At 39.1% G+C, this 21698-nt stretch overlaps 1 pseudogene; it reads left to right on the top strand.

Annotated features, from left to right (window-relative positions):
* Positions 1–6127: 6127 nt before the first annotated feature.
* LOC104415312 lies at positions 6128–16214 on the top strand (annotated as a pseudogene).
* The last annotated feature ends 5484 nt before the right edge of the window (positions 16215–21698 follow it).

Genomic DNA, 21698 nt, shown 5'->3' with positions numbered 1-21698 from the left:
ACATGTAACATTGTTCTATCAAGAACTAAAGACTTAAAATGTGTCCGAATTAATTTTCTCAACCTATTTAATTTAAATCTCATGAAACTCATGTTTCGACTCTTTTTTAGCTCAAAACAGTCGAAACTTTCAAAGTATATAAATATCGACACGTATATTTACACGTGATATTGTTTTGTAATTTCTTCGAAAGTTGGATATTATTTTTCAATTTGGCATGGAAGTAAAATTATTTGTTGCTTTAGCTTAATTGGAAAACAAACAAGCTCATAACCGGTAAGTTTAGTGTGAGTAACTCATTTCTAGTTTCATCAACGATTCACTCTATTGTTTATTATTATTTTTTGTGCAAAGAGCACTAGAATATCCAAGACCATGCATTATAGCATACGATATCTCTTTGCTTTGGTCAAAAGGACGTGATTTTATAGCAACAACTAGTACGCGGACATGTACCCCTTTACAACATTGCAAGCTATGATTACTTAGATGTTTAGGCAAGTTAAGGAATTCTTGCTAAGCACGGATTTCGCATTTATAAGAGTGTTTATGAGTAATCTTGATCGAATGATGATCCTGAAAAGTCCCTCGGCCATAAAAGTACATGCCCGAAGTCCTCACAAGAAATTTTCTTTTGTCCCCATACTCTCATTTTTTTTCTAATTAAGTTTTCTTAATTTTAAATTTTTATAACTCCTTTTACATTTACAAAATTTAATTTAATTTTATAAAATCCGTGTGACTTTGAATTCGACCAAATTTACAAAAGTAGGCAAGTGTGGAAAATTTTAATTAACGTAGACAGGCGTTGATATAAGATGTGGATAAAACTTAGCTAACTATAGACACATGGATGTCTTTATTGGAAAACTTCAGGGTGGTACTAACAGTCAAAGGATGCCAAGTTTGACCAAAGAAAAGGATGGCCACGAAATTTCCTTTCTCCAACGCAAGTGTGTCGAAATTTCCAAGCAAAATGTTAGATATTTCTCTCATGAAAAATGTGTGGCTAGGAGTTGATTGTCCGTTTTCCATCATGATTAAGCTAACCATTTTCCAAAACTTTATTCGCGTCACATCACAAATTTTCCAACACCATAAATGGACGATTGCCAGCACCCGTCACTTTTTTAGCCCTTTTGCAGCCTTACTCGAGCCCATCTAGGCCACTGAGTCACCTCCGCAATCATTGGTAAAGTCGCTTATTAGAAATAATTTACAAAACTCACGTATAAATTGGTGCAATACATGTTCATGGGATGTTTACGGCGTGTTTGGTGGCGTTTTGTTTCGAAAAATAATTTTTGAACATAAATAATTTTTTTTTTTTTTATTAGGAACAATTTCTAAGTATAAGAACACGCTTGATAATTGCAAAAAATTTATACTTCCAAGAATAGAAATTCGTTTGGTAAACTTGTATAATTTTTTTGTTTAATTTTTTAAAAAATATTTTTATTATATTTTTCCTTTTTCCTTCTTTCTTCCTTTTGGCCGATCGGCCTCGGCCTCTCGGCCTCGCCAGCCGGGGTGAGGCCGACCTCACACATAGCCTGGGCAAGATTGAGCCTCACCGGTGACCTCGCCGACCACTAAGGCCACCGGGAGGCTGGCCTTGCCTAGGCGGCACGAGGTTAGCCTCACCGGTGGCTGGGCGAGCTCGGCCTCCCGAGGGTCGGCGAGGCTCCGGCGAGGTCGCTGGCCAAAGGAATAAGAAGGAAAGAGAAAAGAAGAAGAAAAATGAGAAAAAAGAAGAAGTGTTTCTTGGAATTATTCTTGGGAACAAGAAACAAGTTTATTTTACTTCTTATTTTTGTTCCAAATCTGTTCTAGGAAAAAAAAAAAAAAATAGATTTTTTGTTCCTGGGAACAAAAATGTAAACAAATGCGTTTCTGTTCATTTTTTGTTCCCCGAAACAAAAAAAACAAAAATTTGTGTTCCGGGGAACAAAATTACATTTTGCCAAACACACCCTTAAACACATCATACTTATAACAGCAGACATCCGAGAATTTTATCGTAGTACCTTACGAAACAATGTAATAAATCAAAACATGTATTTGGTTGATTGAAAATACTTTTTTAAAATTAATATTTTAGATTTTCCCCTATTTGATTTGCTAAATTACTAGTTAACTAAAAACGCTTTTGAGTAAAGAAAATATTTATGCATAAAATTAGAAAAGCGAATTTCTTAATCTAAAGATGTGAAAACACGTTATGAGAATTTCTCTTTATGTGGAACCCGATCTCCTTCCCTCCCCATCTTGTTCTTCCCTTGCAAATCCTAACCCCAAGGAGGAGCTTCATGAGCAATGGCGAAGCACAGGAGACAAGACCTCGATGTAAGAGTTTTTCTAATTTGAACTACATTAATTGATATTATATACCATTTTATAGGATTTGTCAAAGATGAGATATAATGTTTTTTTAATTATTCTAATATGAAATGGGCTGAGTTGAACCTAGCTTATAATAAAAAAGCCTGATTGGAAATCTTTCCTCTAACCTTAACACACACAATTATCCTCATAAATGAGTGTTTACTAATTCATTAAGGGTGAGAGGCTTTATCATTAAGTTAGTAATGCAAAGGGCGATGAAAGAGATGTTATCGAGTTTGAATCGTCGCTATTTTTCATAAAAAAAACAATGGTCCAAATCAGGTATGTAAATCTCTTTACTTGTTTATATGCATTTTTTATTCTAATTATGGAGATTTTGGGGTTACATTTTTGCGTCTTATACTCAATTCATTTATTCTAATCATACAAGTCAAGGAGCAGTGTCCACAGTGGAGCGACAACAAAGCCATCGCTTCATTTTCTTTTTTCTTTTTTTTTTTTTTGTGTCGATGCTCTTTCATCAATCCAATCCAAGTTGTTGGTACTCTGATCATCGATCCATTCATCGGTTTTGGTTGATTAGCTTCTCATGACAACGTTGGCTTCTCGAAGAAGCTAGTGGTTTTTTTTGGACGATGTTTATGTTTTTTTGTTCTTTCGGGGAGAATTTTTGGGTTCAAGAGCGAGAGGAAATGGGGTTGACGTTCGGAGTTTTCGTGAGGACCATGGTCGGCGTCGTGCTGATGCTTGGATGGAGTTACATGATGCGGCTTTGCAACACCTGGAGGTGCAGTGGTGGCTTTAAGGGCGTTGGGCGGAGGTAGAGGATGGAGAAAATATTGGGTGCCTTTTATGTGCCAGCATGGCAAATAAAAAGATCCTTAAGAGCACAACACCTGCCGCGTGTGGGCTCCAATCTTCAGGGTATTGAAAACTCTTCTCTCTCCTCTCTCTTTTCTCTGCACACGCTCTCTCTCTCGTCTCTCTATTCACCCCTGCAGTGCACACTTTTCTCTATCGCCTCTCTGCTCGCTTTTCTCTCTCTTCTGCCTCCCCTTCACACTCTCTCTTCTTTCTTCTCTCTCCTCTCACGCTGTGTCTCACTCGACTTTCTCTCTCTCTTCACCGTCTCCTCTCGCTCCCACCGAGCCCTCGTCTGACCGACGAACCACCATGGCCGACCAACGAACTTCGCGACGGCGGAAGCGGAGGCCATGTGGTGGTTTGTCAGACGAGGCTTCGGTCATGACTTAGAAGGAGAGAAAGAGAGCAGCCGGGAGGGGGCAGCAACTTGGTGACGGCAGAGCCAGAGGGGCGGCGCTGTGGCTTATCAGTCGGATGAGGGTGCGGTAGCTCATTCCCGCGTGGCTGTGCCTCGAAGTTGCCTTCGCCGTCGCGAAGTTTGTCGGTCAAGTGCGGTGGCTTGTCCGACGAACCATTGCACGGCTCCACCTCCGCCTCAAAAGGTTCCCTCCGTTGTCATCGTGGAGTTCACTGGTTGGGTGTGGTGGTTCGTTAGTCGGGCGAGGGCATAGTGGCTTGTCCGACGAACCACCGGGCGGCCTCCGCCTTCGCTTCAAAACGGGTGAGATAGAGAGCGTGCATTGTAGGGGGTAAAGAGAGAGAGAGAGAGAGTGTGCGGAGAGGAAAGAGGAGCTTTCAATGCTCTGAAAGTTGGGCCCCATACGCGACACGTGTTGCACTCTTAAGGGCCTTCTTATATGCCAGCATTGCCATGCTAGCACATGAAAGGCACTCAATATTTTCCTAGAGGAATGGGCTAAGGGGGAGACAAGTCACGGCTAAGCCAGGAGGGCGAGTTATGAGCGCGTTCATGGGCTGACTAATGAGATTGTCATTTTCTCATTTTCCAAATGAGATCTAAACAAAAAAGACATTTTTGATCATATATCATCAAACAGAGGAGAACTAACCATTTTCCCAATTAATAATTTTCCAAAAAGTATATTCTTTTATCCTGGAGTTTTCTCCCAAACAAACATTATTTTTCCAATGATTCATTTGAAATTGTAGCAATCAAAGCATTAAAGAGCCGATGTTTAATCTTCACCATCATTTATGTTAAAAAATCCAATTCAAAAACTTAAATTGATACCATAGGTATAAAAGTAGTAATTCAATTAAATCCGTAAGTCAAGGGGTCTCATATATTTGTACATTCCCTCTCATAGGCAAGGCGGATTAAGAATAACACGTGGAATTTGATAAATGGGATGGAGGCACACGTGAAATTTACTAGGACAAAGCCTAAGTTTTCATATGATGTTAGAAAGTTATTGGCATCTCTCTACGTTAGCGCATGCATAGCATACAAGATGCCATAGAGACAAATTTTGTAAAGGGATGATTACAAAAAGCACGAGGATTGCAACTAATATTAAATCACCTCCCCTTTTATGTTACAAAAAACATGGGGTTCTCTTGTATTTTTCAAAATAACTAGCCGATAAAAAATATCAATAATTTATGTGTAAATATTTTTGTAAATGATGGAAATATTTTTCATTCATTTATTTTTTAAACTGATATAAGTGATTATTTTTAGAAGATGTGTCCAAATCACCTTTTTTTTCGCTAAATAAATGGAGCCTAAATATAAAATTGAAGATATCTTTTACAACACTTTAATGTATTGTTCGATCATCCCTTTTGTAAGAGATATGGGGGCATCTAGTATTTTCTTTTCTTTTTTAATCAATATCTTGCAACTCACACAATTTGAATATTTTTTTAATTCACAAGATTTGAAATCGTCATAGTATATAATTGTTGGCACAAAAATTAATGTATGCATTTTTCATAACGTTTTGACATTTGAATAACATTTTAAGTTTTGATGAGAAAGAGAAAAAATGTTTGCTTTTGATTAAAGGATGAGTGTATTGAAAGTTCTCAAACTTGTCGTGAAGTGCAATTGAATTTTAAAACTCCAAAAAACGCAATCAAGTCCTAAAATTTAATGAATTGGTACAATCGAGTCCTTCTGTAACATCGTCAATTTGTCTAAATGTTAATGGATGCCTCGATTACACCAATCACATCAATTATCAGTTGTTTTAGGATTTGAATGTATTTTTTTGAAAGTTTTAAGACTAGTTATAAATTTTAAGTTTTCCAATGCACTTATCTCTTACTTGAATGATTATGAAATTTGGCAAAATCTTTAATGACGAGGTTTAGCTTCTAAACTTAAACATGATTCACTATGATTGATTATTGAACTGACCAAAAAGTAATTCATAAGTGTCCTTAAAAATTAAATAATATATATAAGAAATGCGTTACAAATTACATCTTCAATTGCATTATAATCATCAATAACGCAATAATATATTTGTACTTCATAATATTATAACTGATTTTTCTTTATCACATTTCATATAAACAATTCCCAGTCATTTTCTCTTTTTACCCGACACGTGCGCCAATCGATATAAATGTTTCCAAAGAGATGCTATTTGATTCAAAGTTTTATTGAAAATAGTTATGTATATACAATATTCCAGATCCAATTTTATTATATACATTGCACTCATATCAAAATTTGTCCATGTTTAAAGCTCTATCGGGCCGATACTTTAACCTCACATAAGTAAATTTTCAACTGATTGTGTCAGCCGTTCCCTCACGCATCAAAGATACTTCGAGCTCGAGTAGACTAATTCTGAACCAGACTAAAAAGAAACAAACTAATCTCACCAAAACCCTCGGTCTCAGGGAGCTCCATCGTCGTTCCAGCAACACCAACAAAACCCAAACAATGATGGAAGCAATCGTGCTTTATCCTTCACCGGCCATCAGCGACCTCATCGCCTTGGTGGAGCTCGGCAAGCTCCTCCTCACCCACCGCCCTTCCCTCTCCATCCACATCCTCGGCACCAACCAAGCGTACGACACCGGCTCCACCACCGCCTACATCGCCTCTGTCTCCGACACCGTCCCCTCCATTGCCTTCCACTACTTCCCTGCCACCACCCTACCCCCGACTTCTCCACCAACTCCCCCAACTATAAGACCCTCGCCAGCGAGCTCCTCCGCCTCGACAACCCCAATGTCCGCCGCGTCCTCACCTCTATCTCCAAAAACCATATCGTTCACGGTCTCATCATCGACTTTTTCTGCGTCACTGCCGTCGCCATTACACGCAAGCTCAGCATCCCCTGCAACTGATTCTTCACTTCGGGCACCGGCTACCTAAACTTCTTCCTTTACGTCCCAACTCTTCACGACAAGTTTGCCAAGAGCTTTAAAGACTTTGACGCCCCCACAGATGTCCACGGCTCACCGCCTATGCCGCCCTCTGATGTTGCGAAGCCAATGCAGGATCGCTATGACAAGGCCTACAAGGGCTTCTTGGATTCATCCCTGGAGATGCAGACTTCTGCCAGGATCATTGTCAACACCTTCGAAAAGCACGAGCCCAGAGCTATACGAGCCATCTTGAAGGCGAGTGTGTGCCCGGTGGCCCTACTGCACGGCTTTACTGCATCGGGCCGCTGATCTCTAGCAAGGGAGATGACAATGGCAGATCGCTAGATCTCTCATGTGGCTGGACTCGCAGCCAAGAGGGAGCGTCGTGTTCCTGTGTTTCGGGGGCTTGGGCGTGTTCTCGGTGGAACAGTTGACGGAAATAGCCACGGGGCTGGAGAGGAGCGGTCAACTGTTCTTGTGGGTGGTCCATCACCCGACCAAGGACAAGAACCAAAAGGCCGCCAGTCGACAATGCTAGGGGTGTCAATGGGTTGGGTTGGGTTTTGATGTTATCCGACCCAAAACACATTAGAGCTGAAATTGAAAATTCGGGTCGGGTCGGTCCAGGGCAGGTTATGGGTTTTCACTTTTTCCCCTCCCTTTCTCTAGTAAGATTTTTTGAAGTAAAAGGCCATTTAACTTTTGAGGAACAACAAATCTGAAAGATGGTACCTTCAGCCTTAAGGCTTTAGGAACTTTTACCTTAAGCAGAAATTGAAAACGGACTTACCCATAGGCGAGCAATCCACCATAAATCATAGACAACTGAGGCTTCATCCTAAAATTAACAAATTGTAGAAAAATGTCTAACATGGGGAGTAGCATTCCCAACTAAAGAGACTATCTGGGAAGAAAGCAAATTTTCTTTCTAACTCCTGGCAAATTGCTGGATACATACCAAAGAGGTGGAAACTCCTGACAAACTGTAGCTTGAATATGAGGAGACAGAAGCCCAACTGTAGGCAATAAGATAAGAACTTTGTTAAATTCGCACACTACAACCATAATGTAAACATGTTCAGGATAATGGTTTCTATCAAAGAAAGACGTAAAATTCCAGACAAGAATGAAGCATAGAAACGCAAATAATACCAGCATTGGCTATGCTCTCAAACAAGCAAATATAATTTCTAATGCAACAAATTTGGTAAAAAGAATTAGTACTCATGTCCTTAGACTAGAAAGTTTGTTAATGTTCTGTTTTCTGTAGCAAACGAGGTACTCCATGCAGGGTCTGTCATCAATCTTGCTTCAAAAAAATCAAGGGTTTGTGTCACCTAAAGACCTCCATGTAACAATCCATATTCTCTCCAATAGTTACACCTAATCTTGAACTGACAAGTCCTAATCTCAAACGCAGTCATCGCGCCTATTCTCTTTTTCTTCAACCTGTGAAAATCATCCATTGGCATATGTTCCAAGACAATTGTGAAGGCACTAATCACAGAAAACTCTATTAATCAAACATATTTAATTTGCCATGACAAAAATTCAGCAATGATTGGAAAGTAGTATTATCCTCACATCATTACGTAATCAATCAAGATTAAAACAAGAGCTTCTTATAAACCTATTCTGGAATTTGGAAAGAACAACGAAAAGACAGTTAGACAAGCAGAAATAAGCCATTTGGGTTATTTCCAAGTCACGAAGTAGCTCCCCAAGAGCATTGGCTTCAGCCACAGCAGACCCAAATCGTCGTTTCCCATTCTTATTATCGGGCTCACCTAAAGAAGCAAAATCGACGAAAAAAACGAAAATAAAAAGCGACCCTTTCACTTTCTTCTTCATCACGTAGTCGAAATGGAAACACCAAAAACAAAGGGTACAAAAAGAAAGGCAACGCAACGGTTATCATCACTTTCTGGGGGCTAGTCTTGAAGACTCCGATGCTCTGCAAGTGGCGATGGATATCAAGAGTCACCTTGTCCGGCTCCAGGAAAAATCAACCCAAGTTTGTCCCTTTTTTCTATCGACCCACCTCGAGAAAGATCAAAACTTTTCTCCTCTGCAAATGTCAGCGACGGAGGCTGAAAGAGGGCCGTTGCTGGGCAGTAGGGGATTTGGGCGAATCTGCAAACCCTAGCGTCGGATGGACGCAAGGGACGAGAAGAGGCCAAGGAGATTCAACACGGAGGAGGAAGAGCCGTCAATGGCGGCGGAGTCGAGGGAAGAGCTCTGAAGTTTCGGTCACTCTCTGTTTCTCGAATGTTTGTGACGTTGGGAATGAGGAACGTGTTTGAGTTTCACATAAGCGACGTGTTCGGGTTTCACATAAGTGACGTGTCGAGAGTCGAACAATGTTCCAACCCTGACTCAACCTGAAACATGTATTCTGCCTGTTTTATATCTGTTATCCGAGCAATATTAAGACTCGAAACATGTACTATACTTATTTCGTATTCGAGTCATGTTCGGGTCAGGTGTTTTTTGTTAAAGAACAGAAGTCAAAACCACAGTTTACAAATACTGATGGAAGTAAAGAAACAGAGCAAAACAAGCTGAAGCAAGAACAGAGCAAAGTAAGCTGAAGCTGAAACAAGGCAGAGCTCGAAATAAGGAAAAGCAAAGGCTGAGCTGGTGATCCGTGAAGAAGCTGAGTTGGCAATCCAGAAACAGAAGATTGACTACAGCTACGCCAAGAGCCGTACAAGTGTCAATATAACAGTATAGTTAGTTTGATGATTCAATCTTGTAACAATATACTTTTAAGTTAAGTCTTTGTGAAAAGAGGTTTCGGAACAAAGATATAAAAGCTCCGCTATCGAGCGAAGGAATATGAAGAACAGATGATTCTCTAAATTCTCTCAATTGCTTTCATTTTCTTTGAAGTAGAACTACGATTGATTGTATAGATTGAGAGAAGTAGAAAAGAGATCTTACTTGATGTAATTGATCGATTAAGTTCTATCAGTATATAGAGTTCTTTACCTCATATGCAGTTCATCTTTGATATCTGCATCTTCACATGGTATCAGAGCAATCTTCTTGGTAGTTCGTGATCTTCTTTCTCCATTGCTGAAAGCTTGTACAGGAAGCTTGTACAGAGGCTGCATGATCAAGTTCAACAGTACCTCAGAAGAATCGATATTCAAAGGTTTGATTTTAGATACTCAAAGCTCACCTACTTGTTCTGTCATATCTTCAAAGTGTCTCGGTATATAGAATGACAACCAGAGTGTAGAAGTATTCATTTCCGATTCATGTGAATATAGCAAATTTTGTTACAATCAAGCTGACAGAGGAGAATTTTCTACTATGGCAAGCTCAATTTCATAGGTTTCTAAAGAGTCAAGATTTAATCGGGTTTATTAATGGTGAAACATCTTCTCCGACAAACGATACAAGCTAAGATTGAGGGAAGGCAAACACAAGAAATAAACCCCGATTATCTAGATTGGATAAAGACCGATTAGTTAATCTCATCTGGATAAGTGGAGAAAAGTATCTGAAAATATTCTAAGTCGATAATTGGCTTAGAGACTTCATTCGAGATATGGCAAACTCTTATAAATCGTTTCACACGAGATCTATAGCAAAGGAGTTCGAATTAAGAGGGAAATTACAAGCTTGCGGGAAAAGAGATAGATCATTGAGTGAATATCTTCGAGAGTTCAAGTCCATTTGTGATCGTTAAATGCTATTGAAAAACCGGTTGATGACATAACCGGGATGTTTGGAGTTCTTGAAGGTTTAGGATCGAATATGAAAGCTTTAGAACAACCATGTCTTGTCTCAAACCTCAACCAGAATATGATGAGGTTATTTCTCAACTTGAAAGGTTTGAGACTAGGCTACAAACATATTCTGTAAATCAGCTCAATACTAACCTGGCATACTATGGACAAAGAAAGACTAGAATAAGTCCGCAAAGGCCAAATTTCAGAAACCAAAGAGAAAATATTCGAGGTGGGCATAACTATGGCAGAGGACAAATTACTAACAAAAGGAATAATGGGAGTAACTTTTCTGGATCAGGAAGGAATCATCAATATCAAGAGAATAATCTGAATACAACACAGCAAGATCAGGTTATTAAGGACAACTGGTCTAACTACGGACAGGGTTTTAGACCATATACAAATTCTTCTCAAAGGTATCAAGGTGTTAGATCCTATCCACCACAAAGCTCAATTAGCAACAAGTATGTGCAGAGCTCGAAACCAGTAAGTAATGGTCCTTTGGAATGTCAAATTTGCAAAAGGCCAGGGCACACAGCTCTTCGATGTTGGTATCGTTTTGACAACTCATATCAAGTAGAGGAAATACCAACTACATTAGCAGCCATGCATATTGAAGAACCTTACGGTACAGAATGGTACCCAGACACAGGAGCTACATCTCACATTGCTGCAGAACTTGGTATGCTTCACGACTACTCTGCATATAGTGGTACTGACACTGTTATGATTGGAGATGGATCCTGTTTGTCGATTTCAAATATTGGTAATGGATTACTGCATACAAAAACAAGCATATTACCATTAAAAGATGTTCTAGTAGTTCCTGAAATCAAAAAGAATCTGATTTCCGTATCAAAGTTAACAGATGACTATCCCTGTTCTCTTATTTTTGATAAATATGGGGTTTATATGAAGGACAATTACAATCATACAACAATGAAGCTAGGAAGGAAAATCAAGGGGCTGTATCAAGTGGACCCTAAAATCACAGAAGTTCACTTCACTCAGGTTCAACAGGAAGTGGGAGAAGATGTCTGGCATCAAAGGCTTGCCCACACCAGTTTAAAAACAGTGAAGCTTCTACGAAGTCAACAACTCATTCAGTACAATTCAAAAGCTCAAAACATGTGTAGCAGTTGTCAAATTGCTAAAAGTTCAGCTTTACCTTTTTCATCTTCAAACTATACATCTAGTGCTCCCCCAGAAAAGATACATTGTGATGTTTGGGGACCTGCACCAGTGCGATCTGTTCAACAATTTCGTTACTATGTCGTTTTTGTGGATGACTTTTCTCGATATAGCTGGATATATCCAATGAGGCAGAAATCAAAAGTTTATGATGTTTTTGTCATATTTCAAAAGCTGGTGGAAAATCAACTTGATCACAAGATCAAAATATTTGAGTGATGGAGGAGGCGAGTTTACTAATATCAAACTTGTAATCATTTACAGCAAAGTGTGGCATAAAATAGAGTATTTCCTATCCTTACACACCGAACAAAATGGAATCTCGAAAGGAAGCATCGACATGTGATTGAATTAGGCATGGCAATGTTATATCATGGTAGAGTACCTTTGAAATATTGGGTAGATGCCTTTATGACAGCAGTCTATATCATCAATATCCTTCCTACAACAAAGCTACACATGACTTCACCTCATTATAAACTGTATAAACAACAACCAGATTATGCTCATCTACGAGTCTTTGGATCTGCCTGTTATCCTTGCCTCAGGCCCTATAGACAACATAAATTCGATCCAAGATCTCTCATATGCATTTTTAAGGATATAGTGAGAGACACAAAGGCTACGAGATGTCTCTTACCTACTAATGGACATGTCTATATCAGTAGACATGTAGTATTCGATGAGACAATCTTTCCTTTTACTCAGTTAGTCACAGCTGAGCATCAACAATGATCTGCTCTATACAACCAATGGACAAGAGGAGTCTCTGGATTCAATAATACAGAACAGAACCAGTCAAAAGCCAATAAGCCTATTGAGCACTTGCAAAATACTAGATCAACTCATATAGTTCCTGATGTACAAGACAGTGGACTCAGTACAATTGATTCGATAGATATACCACAAGGGAATATAGTACCTGGTAATGTGATGCAGACTGTTTCTAATAATGCATCGGCTAATCTTGAACCTTCTGTAGCTGCAAATGCGAGGAACAAGAATATTCGAATCAAGAATCTGTTCTAATACCACAAAGTGATACAGAGCAAACTCAAACCACTTCTACATCAGGAAACACACAAGGTACTTGTTCTATCCATCCTATGCAAACTAGACTGAGGTCTGGAATTGTTAAATCAAATCCAAAATATGCTTGTCTAGCTGAATACAAAGTTCCTAGTGAACCAAAATCAGTAAAATCAACTTTGGCAGACAAGGGATGGTATCAAGCAATGCAAGATGAAATGAATGCTCTATATCAGAATAACACTTGGGAGTTAGTTCCTAGAACTAATCAAATAAATATCATCGGCTGCAAATGGGTGTTTAAGAAAAAACTTGCTCCTGATGGCAGTCTTGATAGACTGAAAGCTCGACTTGTAGCCAAGGGTTTTCACCAAGAAGTAGGTATCGATTTTACAGAAACCTTCAGTCCTGTAATTAAGCATGCTACAATTCGACTAGTCTTGTCTGTAGCAATGATGAAACAATGGGAAATTCATCAACTTGATGTTAAAAATGCTTTCTTACATGGTACCCTAAGTGAAACAATCTATATGGAACAACCTCCTGGGTTTAAAGACTCACAGAGACCTCATCATGTATGTCTTCTCTAGAAATCCCTCTATGGACTTCGACAAGCCCCTCGAGCTTGGTTTGAAAAGTTCAGCAATTTCTTACTAGAGTATGGCTTCTTCTGTAGCTCCACTGATCCATCATTGTTTATCCTACATACTGGAACAGAAACAATTCTCCTACTGCTGTATGTTGATGACATCATTTTAAGCGGAAGTTCATCTTACATGCTCTCTAACCTCATCAACTCTCTTGGTCTTCAGTTTCACATGAAAGATCTAGGTGCACTTCATTATTTCCTTGGCATTGAAGTTAAGCGTGCTCCTGACAATCTGTTTCTTTGCCAAACGAAGTATGCAATTGATCTTCTGAATCGAGCTCATATGCTGGATTGTAAACCAATCTCTACTCCACTTTCATTGAGACCAAATGGTTTGCTTACTGATCCCATTCTTCTGTCTAATCCAACTAAGTATCGAAGTTTGGTCGGTGGTCTCCAATACCTCACACTAACTCGTCCAAATATTACCTATGCCACAAATATACTATGTCAGAAGATGCGGCTGACCTACTCTTGCAGACCTTCAGAAATTAAAGAGAGTATTAAGATATATAAAAGGTACTTGTTGATCTTGGAATATTCATCCATTCCGAAGCACTATGCATCTCTATGGTTACTCGGATGCGACTGGCGGGCTGTTTGTGCCGACACTAGAAGATCAACCACTTTGGTTTCGCACATATCTCGGATCCAATTTAATCTCTTGGGCAGCAAAGAAGCAACCAACGGTAAGTCGATCCTCTACGAAGCCGAGTATCGTGCTCTTGCTTCCACTACAGCTGACCTCACTTGGATCAGTTTTGTTCTATGAGACATTGGTTGCTCTCTTAAACCTCCTATTCATCTATACTATGACAATAAGTCAGCTATCTCGCTCACTGTTAATCCCATCTTACATGCTAGAACTAAACATGTTGAAGTTGACTTCCACTTTGTTCGGGAAAAAGTTTCCTCAGGTTCATTACAGGTACGATATGTTCCAAGTCATTGCCAACTTGCTGATATCTTTACTAAACCGTTGTCACGACAAGTACATCATCATATGCGAGTCAAATTGGGAATTAGTCGTCTTCTCATTCCCAATTTGAGGGGGAATGTTAAAGAACAAGTCAAAACCACGGTTTACAAATGCGATGGAAGTAAAGAAACGAGCAAAACAAGTTGAAGCAAGAACAGAGCAAAGTAAGCTGAAGTTGAAACAAGGCGAGCTCGAAATAAGGAAAAGCAAAGGCCGAATTTGGTGATCCGTGAAGAAGCCGAGTTGGCAATCCGAAACAGAAGATTGACTACGGCTACGCCAAGAGCCATACAAGTGTCAATATAACAGTATAGTTAGTTTGATGATTCAATCTTGTAACAATATACTGTTAAGTCTATTGTGAAAAGAGGTTTCTGGAACGAAGATATAAAAGCTCCGCTACTGTAGCAGAAGGAATATGAAGAACAGATGATTCTCTAAATTCTCTCAATTGCTTTCATTTTCTTTGAAGTAGAACTACAGTTGATTGTATAGATTGAGAGAAGTAGAAAAGAGATCTTACTTGATGTAATTGATCGATTCAGTTCTATCAGTATATAGAGTTCTTTACCTCATATGCAGTTCATCTTTGATATCTGCATCTTCACATTTTTGACACTCCTAGACAATACCCCCACTCGGACTTGGCCTCCTTGCTTCCGGAGGGCTTTTTGGAACGTACCAATGGGAGGGGGCTCATGGTCAAGAAATGGGCCCCACAGGTGGAGGTGCTGAGCCAACCCTCGGTGGGCGGATTCGTGACTCACTACAGGTGGAACTCGGTGCGTGAGGTGGTGTGCACGGGTGTGCCAATGCTGGCGTGGCCACTCTACGCGGAGCAACGGCACAATAGGGTGCTGCTGGTGCAGAAGATGAGGATTGCCCTGCCGGCGGATGAGTCGGATGATGGGTCGGTGGAGAAGCAAGTTGGAGAATTGATGTATAGTGAGGATTGCAGGGGTGATCGTTTTCCGGTCCGACCAAGTTCCACCCAAGAACTAGGAATCGGACCCGGAGAATGAGTTCGCAATTTTACTGAGGACTGGACCGGCTAGTCCTAGAACTAGGAATCGGACTAGACTGGTTGGTCGGGTCTGATTCCAACGGAGCAAATCACTTTTTGTCGTTACATTGAAATAAAATAAATAAATATACATCATCTAGTCTTCCAGATCAAGAGCTCTCTTCGATTAAAGTTTACAAAGTAACGCGATACTCCTTGAAAGGCGTCGACATCTAGCATGAGGCAAAGGCATCAATGTCGAGTGAGGCGGGAGGCGAGGCTGCGAGAAGGAAAGGCAATGACGTTGAGGCTCGAGCGACTCAAAGTGAGGTGTGAGGCGAGGCTACGAATGCGGGAGTACCAAACGTTGACGTCAGGTAGATGCTACGAAAGGGAGGCTACGCAGGCAAGGGAGAGCACGCGCAAGGGAAAGCATGCTGCTCTAGAGAGGACGAGAGAGGGAGAGAGGATGAGAGAGAGAGAGAGAGGAGATTCCAAACAACTTGGAAGGGAGGCTCTTTCTCAACTTCTGATGTAAGCTTGAAAATAGAACAAAAGAAGTGGCGTAAAAAGAGAGGATGTCAGACAGCTTCCTTTTTCCTTCTTCTTTGGTCAGGGAGCAGTTGCATGGCAAGTCACATCTTGCTCCAAGATTTATTTTCTTCACCGTAAAAGATATTGGGTAGGCACCACTTTCGATTTTCCTTTTGTGCAAACCCGTTAATAGGGTTGTCCATAAAATTTTTTACAAAAAATTTATAAATGATCAGTTTAATCCGATTGGTCCAGTTCCCACCTGAAACTAAAAATCGGATCGTTCGGTCACCCGTTCCAAAAATAGGAACCGGTGACTAGACCAAGACTCCCTAGAGCCGTCCAGAACTAGCTAGTTCGGTCCGGTCTAGGCGATTCCCAATCTAGGCGGTTTCCATTGCATGCCTTGGGGAGGGCAAGATGGTGAGAGAGTGAGTGCTTGCCATGAAGGAAGAAGCTCAGGTTGCTCTGAGCCTTGGCGGGTCGTTTCGGTTGGCGTTGGCCGGACTTATTGAGTCGTGGAAGCGCTAATGAAATGCCTTGAATTTTGTAGGTCATCTCGGTCGGCTATCCGTTGATGAATTTTTCTATCGTCTTTTGGGTTGCAATATTCTAGGGAAGCGAATTGACGCGCGTTACGAACAAAGTGGCCTGTGCTTTAGTTCTCCACGTGCAAACAAAATCCTTTATTTTCTGAATGAAATAAAATCTCTCTTGATTTTGTTCTCTCGTTTTGGATTATCTATCTCCATTTTCGGGTGGTTTTGTAGACAGCAACTGTATAATTAGGAAATAATTTGAGTTATGCTATTTCGATATATCACTGGTTACAACACCTCTAAAATTATGATAACTTTTGAAAAGTATCTCATTCAACTTTAAAGTGCAGCTGCATTTTAAAACAATTTATTAAGAATACATAATTTACGAACAGTTGTGGAAATAGTTAACTAACGTAGACAACATTGGAATATGATGTGGATAAAACTTAGCCAACTAAATAGCCATGTGAATGTTCATATTGGAAAAACTTTATCCATGTCTCATCGCAAATTTTGCAGTGACACCTTGGCTGGATTTAATATATGGATTTCATTTTAAAAAAGCACGTTAAAATACAATGACGAGAATTTATCTTTTGTAGAAAAGAAATTTATTTTGTCTCACAAGCTAATCTGTACTTTTAAAAATACTAGCGATCATTTGATGTTCCATTTACTTCCCCAAATTTTAAATTTTTTCCAGTAAAATGAAATTATCATCCACATTACGAAGATAACAAAAATCATATTTGCAAATGTACATGGTTATTCACCCACAAGCACATATAAAAAAAATTGAGTAAAAAAATCAACATTTGTGCACCTCAAATTTGGACAAAAGAATTTGAAAGTAAATCCAAATATACTTCTAATATTTACACAACGGCAAGGTTTAAGTATAAGAAAACTCACGTACACATTGGCGTAATACATTTTTATTGGATGTTGAAAGGGCATCTTTGTTATATGAATAGTCGTTTGAGAGCTTGATCGTATTGCCTTGCCAAACAATGTGACAATCAAAATTTCAATACCTCATATTATTTTTCCAGTGTTTCATTCGAAATTGCAGTAATAAAAGGTTTGAAGAGTTGGCATTCATTCTTCGCAATCATTTACGTTTGAAGAATCGATATTCATAGCCTCCTCAAGCTACCCCTTGCTGTCCCGAACGTGCCGACCTTGGACTTGAGACAGGTAATGGTCATTGCCTCAAATCTTGTCCTGGTCAAAGTTGAGGGTTTTTGATTCGGAAGAGACGCAATCTAAAGATTCTTTAAAAGTGATGAGGGTTTTTGATACATAAGTGTAAACTTGAAGTTATTTTCTGCAATTATTTCTTTTGTAAAAGATATAGGGGGGTCAAGTTCAACTTTTTGCTTTTCTTTTTCTTAATTGACATCTTGCATTTCATATAATTTGAAATTTTTATTCATAAAATCGGAAATTGTCATGGTATATAACTACTGGCACGTAAATTAGCACAAATGTTTTTTTTCATAGTATTTTGGCATTTTAATAATATTTCGATTTTGATGGGAAAGAAATAATTTTTTTTTGCTTTTGATAATGGCGAAAAAAAAAAGGAGGCCCTAGAGTATTCGTTGCGTGCTATTGTTTCGGCTTTACCGAGACGCACGTGCACTACCTAACTGTTGGAGGAAAAATCTGATCTTATCTGTTTAGATTATAGCATATCATAGACATAGAATATTTTTAGGAAAAACAAATTGTGTGTATATTCTTTCTGATTTGTTAAAATATTAAAAAATAAAAATTTTAAAATTAGATTTAGTTAAAATATTTAAAAAATAATAAATTTTTACAAATAATAATTAATTTAAAATTACATTTAGTTAAAATATTGAAAAAATAATAATTTTAAAATTAAATTTAGTTAAATATTAAAAAATAATAATTTTAAAATTAAAAATTTTAAATAATTAAAAAAATAATTTTCGAATGAGATTTGTAAAATATTAAAAAATAAAATTTTACCGCTCCCTCAACCACCGGCCCCCCTTTTTATTAATTTTATTAATTTTATTAATTTTTTTTTTTAAATTTTTTTAAATTTTTAATTTTAAAATTATAATTTTTTAATATTTTACTAAATTTAATTTAAAATTATTATTTTTTAATATTTTAACTAAATCTAATTTAAAATTATTATTTTTTATTTTTAAAAAAATTTATTTTAAAATTTTTAATTTTTAATATTTTCTAAATTAAATTTTAAATTATTTTTAAAATTTTTAACTAAATCTAATTTTAATTTTTTTAAATTTTTGTACATTTGATACAATGAAATATACTGAATAGTCTTTCCTCCATCGAACTGCATTTCCTTTCATGGTATCAAAGCAGAGTTTTTGACCCACCTTCCGCACCAAATTTTCTGAATTGCCTCCAATTGTTTTCTGTTTTTTGTTTCTGCAAATTACTACCTGCAGAACAAAATCAGCACATTGAAAAGAGGAATTCAACCTTTTTTACTCAATATGCAGAACCCCAGCAATAGAGAAATTCAAGACCCAGAATCGTCCGACCAAATCTCAGAACAGGTTGAGCAACTTGCTCAACACCCATCTGCTTCTGCTTCAGTCACGAGACAATTTCCTACTCCAGTTTCATGGCCGTATGTACCGTGGGTTCTGGTTCAAGGACCATGGGCCACCGGGCCAAATCAACAATGGGCCAATTATGGCCCAAATGGAGACCCAGATTCAACTTCGAGTCATAGACCCGAATTGAACCTGGGTGGGTCGGGAATGAATCCCTACCTGAGTTTCCCACCCGGGTTTGCGCTGTTGGCCTTTTCACCCATCACTGACTGTCCAAAACCTAGCGAAGTGTTGTATACATCACCAGCCGACGGCCCGGAGCTGCGACTGATTACTCTTCAACTCATTGGACCAGATCATTACTCAACGTGGGCAAGGGATTTCCAGTGGGCCCTCAAGACTAAGGATAAGGACGGATTCCTCGACGGATCTGTCCCTTTCCCGACCGATGAACGCATGCAGCGCCATTGCCGCAAATGCAACCAATTAGTGCGAACATGGATCGGGAATTGTTTGACGCCAGAGGTTGCGGCTGGGCTTCCTTTGACTGAAGATGCAAAAATAATGTGGAACAACATTAAGGAAATGTACGGGAAGCTCGACTGGGTTAAGGTTTTTTCGCTCACTCAAGCCCTCGCCGAGTTGAAACAAGGGAACCTCTCGGCTACCGCCTATTTCAACCGGCTCTCGGCACTATGAAACGAGCTCGAGGTGGCCGAGGAGCAGCTTGAAGGATCGGAGTTGACACTCAAGTAGTACAAAGAAATCAAAGAACGCGAGAAGGTGACCCGGTTCCTATTAGCCCTAAATGAAAGCTATGCACCTTTCCACTCGTAGATCCTCGCCATGGAGCCCATCCCGCCGCTCGGTCGCATATTCTAGCTAGTAGTCCAAGAGGAGAATCAGCAAATAGCTGCTGCCGGACTTGAACGGGGAGGAGAAAGCATGGCCCTCACTGCGCACGGCAAGGGCTTCGGGTTGCTCTCACAGCAGCCTTGCGCGCCGCAACGAGCAGCAGCCTCGGGAGGAAACCCTCGATCTTTCACCAAGAATGAAGAAGATGAAGACAACCCTAATTTTAGGGCTTACCGAATGAACGGCCCAGATTAGAAGCTTGGATCAGATGGTCCTTATTCTCCTAGCATAACCAACGATAAAGATAAACAGGGGTGTGGATCTGATGGCTCCAATTTCACCGGATTGGACGACATGGATCAGCGGAGAGGCCACGGATTTGACGGCTCTCATTTAATCTCATATGGGGCCGAATCTAGTGGACATTATAATGCCACGTCATCACAAAAGGGATGAGGCCAAAATTATAAATTTAAAGGTAAATATTGTGAATATTATCGGTGTCCCCATCATACCATTGAAACATGTTGGAAATTACATGGTAAGCCCACTGACAAAGAAAAGAAAGGAAAAGAATTTTCTACTTATCAGGTGTTAGCTTAAGGAAATGACAAAGCTCATCAGCCTATTACCCAGGATCAATATCAGAACATCATGAAGGCGCTAAATCAGTTAAAGACGGTCGACAAAACTGCAAATTTCTCAGGTACTTCATCAAGCAAGACTAATAATATTTCAGTTAATGCATGGATTATTGATTCGGGCGCTAATGATCACATAATTTGCAATGAATATTTGTTTTCTAGTACCTCTACAAAGCCTAATTCCATATCCATTCAACTTCCAAATGGAAATATTATTGATGTGGTATTGTTCACCTTAGCCCAAATATTATCCTTAAAAATGTTCTCTATATTCCGGAATTTGAATTCAATCTCATAGCTATTTCCAAAGTTTGTGAGGACAATTATTGTCGAGCCAATTTCAACTATGAAAATTGTTCCTTTCATGACCTTTCAACTGGGAAACTGATAGGCTTGGGTAGAATGGAACAAGGGCTGTATTTTTGGATCAATTTCCCTAGAGATTTTGATATTTCCTCTTTGAATAAAGGCATTTCTTGTAATGCTATTGCTAGAAATAAAATTTCACTTTCTCATAAGAGTATGGGTCATAGTGCTTGTTTTCCTTGTCCTGATTGTAAAGTATGTCCTCTGGCAAAACAAACAAGACATCCATTCCCAACTAGTGTATCTCGAGCCACTAGTATTTTCTCATTAGTACATATGGACATTTGGGGCCCTTATCATACACCACATCATGATGGATCCCGATTCTTTCTTACCATTGTGGATGATTATTCTCGTGCCACTTGGATATTTCTCATATGGTCCAAAAGTCAAGCTTTTTCATGTCTGTCGAAATTCTTATCCATGGTTAAAAATCAGTTTGATAAACATGTTCAAAGAATTCATGCAGATAATGGGAGTGAATTTTTTTCAACTGAATACCAGTCTCTTCTGTCCTCACAAGGAATTCCCCATAAGAGTTCTTGTGCTTACACTTCGCAACAGAATGGAATTGTCGAACGTAAACATCAAATCAACACCTTCTAGAAGTTGCTCGCGCACTGAAATATCAGGCTTCCATTCCTGAATCTTTTTTGGGAGATTGTGTGATCAAAGCAGCCTATTTAATTAATCACATGCCAACTAGAATATTACAAGGTTGCACCCCATTTGAAATGCTCTTTGGAAACCAACCGGACATTAGTCATCTCTAAGTCTTTGGCTACCTTTGCTACATGACGAATGTTCGATATCGACATAAATTGGATCCTCGTGCTCTTTGATGCGTCTTTATGGGATATACCACCCTACAAAAGGGTTATCGAGTTATGGAGATATCTACAGGTCGTTTCTTTGTTAGTTGTGATGTTATATTCCATAAGGATACATTTCCCTTCCAAGAAATGGCATCTTCACATGAAGCACCCATGGCGAAATCAAGTCATCGATAATTTTTATTAGTGGAGGATATTTCTATGCAGCCAC

This window comes from Eucalyptus grandis, chromosome 1 (assembly GCF_016545825.1).
Source record: "Eucalyptus grandis isolate ANBG69807.140 chromosome 1, ASM1654582v1, whole genome shotgun sequence".
Classification (NCBI taxonomy): domain Eukaryota; kingdom Viridiplantae; phylum Streptophyta; class Magnoliopsida; order Myrtales; family Myrtaceae; genus Eucalyptus; species Eucalyptus grandis.
Note: the sequence above shows the minus strand (reverse complement) of the source record. Positions and strands in the feature narration are given on the sequence as shown.